The sequence below is a fragment of the Indicator indicator genome, chromosome 5 (genome assembly GCF_027791375.1).
Source record: "Indicator indicator isolate 239-I01 chromosome 5, UM_Iind_1.1, whole genome shotgun sequence".
NCBI classification, from domain to species: domain Eukaryota; kingdom Metazoa; phylum Chordata; class Aves; order Piciformes; family Indicatoridae; genus Indicator; species Indicator indicator.
In genome coordinates this window covers 21,712,593-21,723,698 of record NC_072014.1, presented here as the reverse complement: position 1 = coordinate 21,723,698, position 11,106 = coordinate 21,712,593, and positions in this window count along the sequence as shown.

Sequence of the window (11,106 nt, the reverse complement as noted above, 5' to 3'; positions counted from 1 at the left end):
CATTGCTTTTTATTGCTTCTGCGTCCAGAATGACAGTTATCTTTACAAAGAACTTATACCACTTTATCACAGAGAAAACTTAGGTGACGTTATTTATTACATACAATCTCCATAAAAAAAGGGGGTTTTGTCTTTTCTTATAGTATGCAGCCACATGATTTTAGAAGTAGCTGGGACTTCTTATGAAGTTTTATAATGTGTATTGAAAAAGCTATAATACAGATCAAATCCACTGTTAAATCTCTACCTAGTAGTCTTCCACAAAGTCCCAGAAATTAAATTAATCACATTTACTAGACCATTTGACTTTTTTTTTACCCCACAGATTTTCCAGCTAATTAAAATTGCTTTCTCTGTCCCCTTTTGAGATGTAGATGAGGCAAGTCATATACAGTGACAATAATCTGTTCTACTAACAGCTTCTAAAGAGAAGCTGCAGTACAGAGTTATCAGAATTATTGAACTAGACAAGCTACCTAGTTTAAAGAGAGGAAAAAAAACGCTTCCTCCTTAATGTTGTCACAGTACATCACTAACCTTTTTCTATGCCCATGTCTAAGAGTCATAGCTGCAGATGAACAGGTTTGGTTTTAATCCTCTTTTAAAGAGCTAAACATCAGATAAATACACTGAAGAGAACAGTGATAAAGTTAAACTTGGTTTTAAGATTTCCTGTATTGTACTACAGAACATTAAGCAAAGTATTTTTATTATTGTATTTTTGCTTCATTTAATAATCCTCTATTTTCCTATGTCCATGCGATGAATAAAATAGCCACAGTATCAATTCACATTTACGCCTCACAGTATTAGCAAACTAAGCTGCCAGAAGACAGGATGAAGTGGACACCTGAATATAAAAAATTGAGGTTCAAACAATTTCATTGTAAGCCCAGGTAACATATCCTTTCCTCTTCTTGTGCTGCAGTGAACCTTTCAACCTCTATCGTAATGACTAGAAACCAGGATCTCATATGCCAGAAGTTTCCAGGATCTCTATTTGGAACCGTTTGCAAGAAGTTTCCCAATATTTCTCATTCTGGAAAGCATTTAGCAGACGCAAGTGATTTACCACAAACCTGTATGCAATTTCTAATGGTAAATAATTCTACTGTCCTACAAAAATGAAATCAGTAGAAGGTACTGGATGTTTTGAAACTTACAAATACGTTAATTAAAAATAGACATTTCTACCTACTTAAAGAACTAGTTCACAGTGCAAAATATACAATAAAAGGACAGGCAATTCTGTCAAATTATTTTCCGTCAGTGGAAACGCAGTAACCATTTTCATGGCAGTATTACAAAGCACAGTGATACATACAGGAGGCCTTCCACAAAGGAGAAAACGTGGAGACCCGCACTCCCCACCTATAAAAAGCATCATTGAAGTAACTAAGCGTTAAGAGCTACTTGTGCCGTACGGAGTTTTTCACCCGACAGTCACCTCAGTTTTCAGGAGCCATGCCACTGTCGCACGAGTGCCAGCAGTGATTGTCCTCATGTCCTGCCTTTTCCCTGCACCGCCAGGGCAGAGACATCAGGGACAGCACTGGTGCCGGGTCATCCACCATGCCTGCTCCCACCCGCTCCCACACGCCAGTAGCCTCCTTTCGTGCCTGGAAATTGACCCAGAAGCACTTCAGGAGAGGGTAAGGGGCTGAGCTGCCATACACGTCACAAGGCGGCTTGCGGGGAGGGAGGAGGTGGCCGGGGTCCCGTCACCCACCCTCCCCCCCCATCCCCACCCGCAGTAGGAGGCAAACTGCAGGGTTAGGCTCGTTTCCCGCCACCGCCCAGCACTCCCTCGGCTACCTTTAGCCAAACAGTGGCTGTATGAAGCGCGTATGTTCTGGGAGAAAGAGGACGCAGACATGCTCGGCGGGAAGAAGCTGCGAACCTAGCCTCCCGGAACTGCCTCGCTCCGCTGCGGCCTAGCCTGCGCCCTCGCCACGTAGAAATCGTGGGCCGTAGCCCCAGCCCTCACGCCCGCCCGTACCGGCAGTCGCCGCCGGAGAATTCCAGGAAGGCGGCGCGGCCCGGGCCGTTCCCAACCCGCCCGCTCCTTACGCCTGGCAGAGGGGTGGCGGCGGCTGCAGAAGGACGGCCCGTGGGACTCCCTGCGAGCCTGCGGGGGCAGAGAGGACGCCGAGGCGGGAATCCCGGGTGACGGCGGGCACGGTCGGGCTGCCAAGAGCCCCGGCTGTCGGCCCAGCATGTGCGCAGCGGGGCGCGTGGTATCAGCTAGCGCTGGCTTAAGCGAGGGCGAGTGAAACGACAACGTCCAGCACTCGCCTTCGTTAAAAAAAGAAAGCAAAGCAATCGGTATCGTCTGTGCAACTCTTTTGAGAGCTCCGTCCCCGGGACACAATCTGATAAGTCCTTCTCTTTCACAACTCTTCCTGCATTCAAGCCACAGATGCGTGGTTTATAACCTCGGTCCCCCATGTGCCTCTGCACTGTCATTCACTCCATGTATGCCCCAAGAGGGAACATTTCCCTTGGGTCAAGATGTCAGGAAATACAGGGAGAAAGAGTAAAGTTCAGGCCATTAGATCTTCCAAACGAAATAATAATAAAAATTTCCAAGGTCATCTTGATTATTTAGGTCATATTAATAAAACTTAACATTTACAAACATTTTTCTTCCCTGCTTTGAAAAAAACGAAAAAGTACTTCAGGAAGAGTGAAGGTCAAGAGTTTGGCTTTGTTCTACTGGAATTGTTACTTTGGTCTACATTGTAATTTTTTTTCATGCTTTATTAAAAAACACCAAGCAACCAAAACAAAACCAACCAAAAACCCCCAAAACAAACAAAAAACCTGCAGGTCATCTTTTCTCACCACTATTGATAATAACAATGGTATTTAGATAGAATGATAACAATCTCAGATTGTTCTAAAATTCTGTGTCAAATCACAACTAAGACTATACGACGACCACTTCTGACTAGCTGTTTTTCAGCTGTCTATGAAAGGTTTGGAGTTTTTACTTTTTGTCTGTTGTTGATTGTATGTGTACCTCATATACTGGATGCTTATGATTATGGAACTTAGAAAAATAGCATATAGAACTACCAATTTTTCTAACTGTAAATGTTTTACTGGAACAGCTCCTGTGCCCTTCTGCTAGCAAATTCAGAACGCCTTAGTTACATGCTTATGCAGGCATACAACTGAGTGAGGTGATCTCAAAGGGTGGCACTTAACCTTTTTCAATAATCTCAGGCCTTGTGCAAACTCATGCAAGAGCTCCAGTGCATCCCTTGCTTTATTGAAAAACTATTCCACATTCATATGAAAGGGACTTCTGCAGATCATACAGATTTTTTGTTTACAAGATGCTGAACTTTTCACTTTTAAATTGTCAACTATGTTTAGATTAAATCAATAATGCCTAAACCAAATTAAAAATGCCGCATGGAATGACCTTAAATTTTAAGTTGGACAGAGACGATGAAAGCAAGATTTATCAAATCATGCAGTGCTGAAGTTGGTGCTGATTTACTGAAGCCCAGTCACCCGCTTCTTCAGGATTGCAGAACTCACAGGGCTAAATTTCTCAATTTTTATTTTTTAGAACTGCAGAAAAAATAAAATTCTCAACAGATTTCCCAACATCCCATTGGGACTTCCATTAATTCCTGTTATGTATAACTACTAATAAAAAAATCCACCTATCTTAATTAAAACTCTTCAAAGGAGGTACATACTGCTGTGTAAGTCTTAATTTTTAAAGTACTCATAGCTTTATGCATTGTCATAAATTGATATCGACTTTGAATGGCAGTACAGATATAGAATAAGATTATCAGGATTTTCTTTTACATAAAGTTGGTCTAAATTCCCATTGGAGTTCTTTACAATCCGTAACGATGTGTGTCAAATTACTGTTGGAGTAACCCTAGGCCCTTACAGTGCAGTATGGACGTTTCGTTTCATTTACCTCCAAACAGTCCTTGGCCATTTCCCGTGCTTTTTGCTGAGCTGGTGTCCAGCCAGCAGGGAAGGCCAGCATTAGCCCCGGATACGTTTCTTTGGGAAGCACTGGTCTACCTGCAAACAGAAGGCAGAGGCTTCTTGCTGCTGCAGCGGCATCGGCGCCTTCCCGCGCGGCACCCAGCCTCGCCTCAGGTGGAGGACAGACGGCCGGGGCCGACGGCAAGGCGCGGGACAGCAGCGGCCCCGGCAGGCCGGGCGGCAGGAGGGGGCGGAGCGTCTCTGACGAGCGCGAGGAGGCGGGCGGCCCCCTCCCCCAACCGCTTCGGCAGCTTCCAAGCGGCCCCAGCCGCTTGCCCGCCACGGGGTAGGGTTGTATTGCGGCCCGCGACCCTCCACATCCTTCTTTAGCTGGGGTGCCTCCCCTCCCGTCTCCGTGCGCCCCCTCACCTCTCCGTCGCACGGCCCCCGGGGTCGCCCCCTCCCGCCCTTTCCTTCCACTGACGCAGTCTGTGCCGCACCAGCTCTAACATGGCGGCGAGGCGCTGAGGAGAGCGGGGCGACGCGGGCCGTGAGCGGGGTGAGTGCTGGCGCCGCAGCCGGGCGCCGCAGAGGTCCGGCGCTGGCGCCATGCGGCCAACTGAGGGCCGCGGCACAGGCCGCGGCGTGGGCACCGGGGGTTCAGGGAGGGTGGAGGTTATAGCGCTGCTGGGTCCGAGCTTAGGTCACGTTCGGAGGTGGGAGCCCAGGCCCCTCCCGGGCCGCCGAGGGGACTCTCCTGGCCTGGCCGCCGCTCAGGGCCGAATCGGGCAGTCGTGTTCACCCTCGCCGTCTCCCCGCGCGCACACGCCCCCTCGCAAGGCCCGGCGGCCCTTCTGCGTACAAGGGTGGGCAGGCCGCAGCCGGGGTGTCCAGCGATTCCCTTCAGGGGGAACGCAGGGTATCCCCGGTGACGGGGAACCCTGAGAGGAAAAAGGATGTGTGGGAAGCTGCGAGCCGGGCCCGGAGGCAGGTGGGAGCAGGAGGGGGTAGGCGAAACGGTGGACGAGGCCTGGCGAAAATTGTGCCAGGTGGTAGGGTCTGTGGCCCGGTGTTACCTCTTCTCAGCCTGACGAGCCGTGGACCAGGCATGCCGCGGGTCTGCCTGGCTCCTAGAGCACTGCTCGACCTCGAGTGCTGCTCGAGAGTTTGAATGAGTTCTCTCTCCTCCCTTAGAAGGCGAAGTAACCGGACTGTCTGCGTGCCACATGTTCTCCCTTCTGCAGGCCTCTTCTAAGGAAGTGGAACCTACAGAACCTACCGTGGCTGGCAGGAGGTTCTTCTGCCTCTGTCTTTTAAGGATTTTCTAAGCCACTTAAGAGATTGTTGAGTTTCAGGTTCATTTGGTTTGCAGCCAAGACCCAACTATAAGTATCGTGTATATATGGTTGTACTTTGAGTGATTGGAGTGGCTTTGAATGAGAGAGGCGTATGAGAAGAAGTAAGCGTTTATTGAAATTGTGGACAGAATATCTGTTGTAGTGTTAAACGGTGCCTTACAATTCAGCAACAGTTAGAAAAGTATTTTCCATAATGATGGTAAACAAGTAACTTACTTGTAGTTACCTAACGTTTGACTCTTTAATTTAGTAATTATCTGAGACCTGTTCAAAAAGGAGTATCAGACCGTTTCGTTTGCATAAAGTCTGTTTTCTAAGATGTTTTTCTTCTGAGGAAAATATGTGGGGTTTTTCGTGTTTTTGTTATGTATTGCCTTCAGAAGAGGCTTTTCTTTGGACAGGGAGAAATATTTTTAGTTTGGGTTGGGTTTGTTGGTTTTTTCTTACCTTTTTTTCCCCTCCTTTTGTTTTACTGTTCCCATTCATTAATACATTGGGGTCCAACGTGACTCAAACTTTTAGGTACTACTCTGATAAAATAGGGAAATTACTCATGATTTATTAAGCATTAGTTTATCTAAACTCTCAAGAGCTTGATTTATCACTACTTGTTTTTTAATTATAAAGATTACAGAAAAAGTGTCGTTTCCTATATGTGAAGTAGATCTGAAGGGGAACATGTGGACGATACCAGCATCAATAATCCTCTGATAGCACCCTTTAGGACTGCATTTCATAATAAGATTTCCTATTTTTCCGTTTCTGTCGAGGAATGAGATTTAGGTAGGAAGCTGGGTTGAAGCAGGGAAGGAATTTTGAGCTGAAGTAGAAGAGAAGGGAAAAGATGAAAATAAAAGATGATAGAACAAGCTTTTGTTGGTTATGGTCAGAATTAAGAGCTACCTCCTGCTGTTGCATCGTCTTGCCTTACTCTCATCTTCAGTAGTGGGTAGGAAGGGATTCCACTTCTGAAATACAGTTTGGGGATCTTGGATATTACATCAAACTCTTTAAAAGGTTTTTTTTCCTTTTATACAATGCTAAAATCTGACTTTTCTTAGAATTTTACAGGTGTGAAAATATAAGTTCATGGTTTCAAACTAATGCTAATCCACTTTCTGGTTACAAATAGGAGAACTGATACAGGCATGTTGCTTTACTGCTTCTGACAGAGCAGTGAACACCACCAAAGGCACTTAGTTGTGCACAGGCCTGGGAAAAAACATCTGTATTTTTTCACAAACCTTAAGAAAAAAACAAGAAAAGGGGGAAAAAAAGTACTTTCTGCATAAATTAGGTAATAGAAAATCACCACAAACTCCAGACAACAAAGCTTTTTACTTGCCATTGACAAGAGTATGCTGAGATATTTTAAATATCTTTTTCATTGTAGGTGTCTCTTTCCTAGGAAAAACAAAAGGTGTGATTTAGTAGGAATTTGAATTTCTGTTTAAACAGTTTAAGAGAATGTTACTACCTTCTCAGCTGAATGTTTCATTCTCCTAGCTGAGATGTTATAACTGGGTGTGCATTCCTTTTATGCTTTACTACGAGAAGACTGCATTCATGTTAACTGCAAAAAATCATACTGAAAATGATGTAAACAAACTGCAGTGCAGTAGTGTTAGGTGTACATACTGCATACTCAGTTTGGACCTGTCCAAGGAGGGTATTTTCTTAAATCTCCCTAACAGGATATCAGGCTCCTGCCTCATGTCCAAGGAGAAGAGTGTTCGATACTGCCAGTTATTTCTTAATTTGATTTATTTTTAGGGGGAAAACAATCATATGTCAGTAGTCCAAAATATCCTTAAAGCCTTGTTCTAGAGAAGGAGACCTGATGAGAAGTGTTGTCAATCACTCTTTGCCTGCGAAAATGTGGAAAGTCTTTTTTGTGGTTGGCTTTTCCTCTCTAAATACTATTAGAAGGGATGGTCAGGTTGAGAACCTATAAAATGTCATTTCTAATGATGAGTAGAAAGTATTCTTGCATAACGCCATGGACCTGTGTAGAATGCAGGTGCTTTCTTCTTTTCTTACAAATAGGTTAAGTCCACATGATTGCAAAGACAGCATCCAAAAGCTGAAATGTGTTCAAGTGTAGTACCTTATTCCTAATTTGCTACACAACAAAAATCCTGCTCTGATGATGTAAAATAAAAAAAAAAAAAGTCTTTAGTTGCCATTGCTACTACCTCAGAGTTTTTTGATATTGAAACCCAGTGTTTGGGGAAAATGCTGAGGACATGATGGAGACAGTGTTGAGCCAGTTGGATTTTTTTATTGCTTACACTTTCGGTAGCATCCTAACGCATCTGGAAGCTCTGAGACAAATGTATCCAAGAACAAAATTTCATGTCTTCCATTCCACAATCATAAATTCATTTCCAGTTTAATCCATACTGGAATGAACGTTTTTTTTTTTTTAGTCTGTGGCTCCACCATCACTTCAAGCTGATATGTGGTGCTGTCAAATCTTTTCTTGGAGCGGGAAGAAAGGGTAGTTTTTACGCAGCTAAGCAGTCACCTGTATAGAATCTGAACACCCACATACAACCTCTCTGTTCTGCTATCAACCCGCATTTATATTGGCTTCAAATGACTGGAACCACAGCCTTGGTGAATGTGATGTATGTTCAATATCCACTTTGTGCATTCACATTTTCTGGACTCAAAAATGTTGCTTAAAATGTATTTCTGAAAATTCCAGATGGCTATCCTTATAATACAAATCAATGTAGTTTTATATTCCTGCATTTGTAGATGGCCTGAAACAAAATGCTAGTAGTTGGAATTTACACTTCAATGTTCATTCCATTTGGACATGGAATGAAGACCAGTGCAGAGATAAGTGTAAATTGATGCAAGGAAACAAATACAAAGGCAAGTTTAAGGAGAAATTAAAAATAAGGGAGAGCTGATAACAGAGAAAGATGTGAAGGAATAGGAGACTATTTTTTTTTCTACCAAATACATCTTTGCTCCCAATCTGTTCTGTCCTGTGCAGAAAGTGAAACAGATAGTCCCATGACCTGTTCAGCATAGTTATAAATAAAGGAAATTCCCATGCCCATAAAAGTAGGAAATATACTACATTGCTGTTTGCCATCAGCTCTTGTGAGATGCATGACATTTCACTTAGTGTGCATTTGTGAGTGCTTTCTAGCCTGTCTCAGTCAAAAGGAGCTAGTTTATATTAAACAGTATTATTACCAAATCCTTGCTAGCACAGGTGATTTTGAAAAGATGTGTTTTCAAGCATATCAACACATATAAGTGATGATCTCTGGCAGAGAGGTGCTTGTGAACAATTTGGGGTGATTATCTTTTTCCATTGGTGCAGATAATTTTGAAAGAGAACAGCTGTCTGCAGCCTGAGCCTGAATTTACCAGCTTTATTCTGCAGATTCCTGAACAAAGTAATGAAGCTGAAGGTGTGAAGGGATGTGAACCCTGACAGACACAGCTGGTTGTGGATACAGCTGTTCTGACAAGACAAAATAATTTTGCATTTTGTTGGTAATACAAATACACACTACAGAAAAAACCCACAAACAGGCCTCTTTCCTTAGATTTACTGAAGTGGTGGTTTGTGTTGGTTGGGGTGGATTGTTGTGTGTATGTTTTTTTTTTTTTTAATAGTGTCTACTTAATAAGAGGCTCTTCAAAGAAGAGGTGATTGAGAATGATGAATGGCTTGAACATTTCAGGCTAGTACCTAGATTGTTATATTATCTTAGAGAGTTGTAGAAGGAAGAAGTGAGCTGAGTTCCCAAAACTACCCTTCTGTGTAGCTTGTTTTTGTGTGTCTGTATAGTGAGGATCTTTCAGGTTGACTTAAAAATCATATTTCCTTCACTGGTAAAATAACCATCAAGTTCACAATTAAAAATGCAAAGTATCATGTGTTAGGAGTATCCACATTATAATTGAAAATAAATTTGAGGATACAAATACACAAATCATGTAAGCCCTATTGTTAGCAGACATGGTAGTATTGAGCTTTATTTTTAATTTTCTGATTCTTGGTATTTTCAAATTGGTTTTGTTGGGTTTTGTATGTAAATTCATACTCCATGCTTTTAATACAGGCAGGTTTTAAATTATTAGTATGTACAAGATAGTGTTTGATATTATATACTATACAAAAATTATCCACAAACTATTAATTTCTATTTAACTTACTAGTTTTCCATATGACATTTCAGGAGGTCTACCTGGAGTAATAACTGTACAAAGGATGCTTAAGTATACTGGAGAGGAAATGCTTACTTATAAGTAGCTGGTATGAATGTCCGTGATCTTTTAGCCTGGCTTGTTAGGAAACATCCACTTCAAAGTAGCATATATTTACTTGGCCTGATATTTGTCCAGTCAGGCTGTTCATACTTATCAATTGACGTAGCTGTCATTTAGAACCCAGTGCAGCCAGTATTTAGGGGATATCACTGGAGGATTTAGGGAAAGTGCAGGGAGCATTGAAAGTGAGGTTTAGTCTGTGTTCTAAATGTTATTTAGTCCACTGTTCATGAGACAATGTGGAGGTAGAAAAGCATCAAACTAAATGAAAGTTGTTGAGAACAGTGACTCAGGTAGAATTCTTTATTTCTTCATTCTCTCTACCACCCTCTTCTCTACAAAACTGAGTTAAAAATTGACTGACACAGGTATATTGACATTTATACAGTTTAACTTTAGTAATTATCAATGTTTGAAATAAAAATTGTCACATATTAAGATAGTTTTCATTGATTTTGGCTAAAATACTATATATAAAAAGGCTTGTCTCTACAATTTCTCAAGCAAATTACTTATAAAGCTGCAGCTAAATGTGTGAAGTTTGTGTACAATCAGTCAATCAGTTGTGGTACTACTGTTCCTTAGATGTCTCAATTCAGTTAAAACTGTCGGGTCTATCACTAAACAATATTTAATGTAGCATTTATTCACAGATTTCCTAGGGAAAAAAATGCTTCCCTGCCTCTCTTTGCAGCTGTATAGTCTATTCTGTTGACAAGGGTGAGTTGAAGGCTGTCCTTTGGACTAGTCTCAGTTCTGAAAGCAGTCCGTCCTCTCCCACCTGTCTTACCCTTTTCCCACATTGCTGTCATCCTTTTTTTTAGCAGCATGGGCAGCCTTCTGCTAACCCACCAGTATGAAAGGTGGGTTGATTGCAGCTACAGGTGTTTTCTCCATTTGGTTCTCTGCCTGGCTACAAAGTTTGTTGTACTAACAGGAGAGAAATAATTCAGTGAGAGGAGCAAGCAGACTGAGGCAAGCCTATTGCTTTTGATGAGTCTGTGGTTTGTGTGAATTAATGTGTTTGTTGCACAGCTAAGGTGTCAAGTGAGAGTCTGCATGTTTGCAAAGTCTTTTTGTGCTATAAATCACACAAATGGTAAACTGCTGAGTGACATTTAATCAGCCCTGCATTCTTTTTATGACTTTCAGTGTGTAACCTTGGCAAAAAATTGGGAGTGAAACAGCACAGGAAGAAGGAATATGGACTAGCACGGTTACGCTGCTTTTTGATTTCTTATAGCTTCTTCACTGTAATCAGAGAGTGACAGATGGTGACAGTTGTATTTTTTGAGTCCATTCTGTGGCAAAGCTAGGAGTGAAACTCTAGGAGAGGTGTATGCAGTATGTCAGCTAGATTTAAGTAGTATTTTCTGTCAAAAATAGTTAGAACTGAAAATTTATTGCTTATATTCCAAATCCTGAAAAAGGTACTCTAGTCTTGCAGATCCTTTTGTCATTTTCGTTTGTAGAGAAATGGCTAGAAGAT